This window comes from Apium graveolens, chromosome 4, assembly GCF_009905375.1.
Source record: "Apium graveolens cultivar Ventura chromosome 4, ASM990537v1, whole genome shotgun sequence".
NCBI lineage: Eukaryota > Viridiplantae > Streptophyta > Magnoliopsida > Apiales > Apiaceae > Apium > Apium graveolens.
The window spans coordinates 207,838,851-207,841,184 of NC_133650.1; the positions used below are offsets into that span (position 1 = coordinate 207,838,851).

Below are 2,334 nucleotides of genomic sequence, written 5' to 3' on the forward strand. Positions count from 1 at the left end.
AATGCTGAGCGGCCGCGCAGGGTCGGGGAAAAAGCTGAATTATTTTAGAATTCTACTTCTGTTTGGCTTCCAACTTCTATGTAATCTGAGTTTTATGGGACTATTATATAAGTAGATTTAAGACGTTTTCATAGAGAATAAGAAGGAGAGTATGTTTTAGATTGTGTTTTACGCAAGAAGCGAAGGAGATAAGGAAGAAGACCGATTTAGCACACTGCAGCGAAGAGGAAGCATATATTCTTGTGATTCTTGTTTCGTTGTAATGTTGGATGCTAGTTTTCTTGCTTTGACTTATTTACTCTTGTGACGTACTCGGTTTTAATATAATTAGTTTAGTTATTATTTTCTTGTGTTTGTTTATCATGATTTCATATGAACCCATGATGGCGATAAGTTCTATTATGGGCTAATTGTGATCATGGGGTTGCAACGGATTTATTATGAAATTCTTTAGTTAATTGTTTAATACTTTAGTGTGTGATGATTGCATGATATCTAGTATTGGTTGTGCGTATTCGTCTTATGTGCGTCGCGAACATATAAGATAGGGTGTTAATCTCTTGTGAAGCGACGGTGGATCTTGAGGTTTAGAACTTGCCATGCTAGCATAGGTTCATGTACGTTGTGCATGATTAGTGGGTAACTCTAACAGTTTTATTTGCCCTATGTAATCAGAAGGAATAACTTGTGCTTAAATCGTTGTGTTGTCAATTTCTGTAGACATATAGGAACTCAACATAATTGATGACTATTCAACTTCTATCTTAATTGTGGATGCTTGGTAGAATGGTATTAGTACAATGAAAGTTGGCTTTTATCAGTTTCGTGTTATTCGATTAATATCATCACTGTCACATGCTAAAGGTAATAACAATGGCTATAGAAGGAAGTAATAATGAAGTTGTGATCTCATGAGTGTTTTATTATTAATAACTTGAAGTGTTTGTTAAGTGGTTAATTAAGTAGTTAATTCTAGTTAATATTTAATCAACAATTTTAAGTGTTATCTTAACATTGAGAAGTAATCATACATTGGTGAGTGAGTTTAATTAGAAAAAAAACTTAGTCTGAGTCTCTGAGGGAACGAACTAGAAAGTATTCTATATTACTTGCGAACGCGTATACTTGCGTGAATATTAGTGCGTGATTTCGCCCTAACAAGTTTTTGGCGCCGCTGCCGGGGACTCGGCGTATTTGTTTAGTTTATGTACTTACCATCATTGGTCATTAGGACTCAGTGATTAGGACGTAGTAGTTAATTACTCCTTTCGGTTGTGTTTCAGGTACTTTAGCAAGCGTTTATGCAAACTCGTTCTCGTGCTCGCAAGAGGACCTTAGATACAGCTGAGGAAAAAGACGAAGTTCTTGATACTCCGGAGAAGTTAGATTTTGAGGATTCGGATTCAGGAACTGAGCAGAAAGAACCAGTAAACATGGGAGATCGTATTGTTCAAGCTGATCCAGCTCTTATGGATTTTTCTCGGCCTAAAATTGATGACATTCAGTCAAGCATCCTTCATCCGGCTATTCAAGCTAACACCTTTGAAATCAAGCCGGGCACTATTCAGATGGTGCAGAATTCTGTTTCTTTTGGAGGAGCGGCAACTGAAGACCCCAACATGCACATAAGGAATTTTGTCGAGATCTGCAGCACTTTTAAGTATAATGGCGTGACTGATGAGGCTATCAAGTTGAGGCTTTTCCCATTCTCACTGAGGGATAAGGCTAAAGACTGGTTACATTCTGAACCAGCTGGGTCCATCACTACGTGGCAAGATCTTGCGCAAAAGTTTCTGGTGAAGTTTTATCCAATGGCAAAGACTGCTGCTATGAGGAGTGCTCTTACTCAGTTTGCGTAGCAACCTACAGAATCTATGTGCGAGGCTTGGGAACGCTACAAGGAAATGTTGAGAAAATGTCCACATCATGGAATGCCGGATTGGATGGTGATCACTGGTTTCTATAATGGTTTGGGGGCCCAATCTCGGCCCATGCTCGATGCAGCAGCTGGAGGAGCCTTATGGGCTAAAAGCTATACTGAGGCGTATAATCTTATAGAGACGATGGCCGCAAATGAGCATCAAAACCCAACTCAGAGGATGACATCAGGTAAGGTAGCAGGTATTCTGGAAGTTGATGCAGCCACCGCTATTGCAACCCAGCTCCAAGCGCTATCAATGAAGGTTGATTCTTTGGCTACGTATGGAGTTAATCAAATAGCTATGGTTTGTGAGCTCTGTGCAGGTTCTCATGCTACGGATCAGTGTTCTCTCGTATGTGAATAATTATTCAGTATGTGAATAATTATTAGCGACAACAGCAGCCTATGCCAGC

General features: G+C 39.5%; 1 non-coding gene across 1 annotated transcript; it reads right to left on the bottom strand.

Annotated features, from left to right (window-relative positions):
* Positions 1-1,826: 1,826 nt before the first annotated feature.
* On the bottom strand, positions 1,827-1,933 carry LOC141722614 (small nucleolar RNA R71). The gene has a single exon (XR_012575624.1). It is a non-coding gene; the product is annotated as a small nucleolar RNA R71 (small nucleolar RNA).
* Between the last annotated feature and the right edge of the window lie 401 nt (positions 1,934-2,334).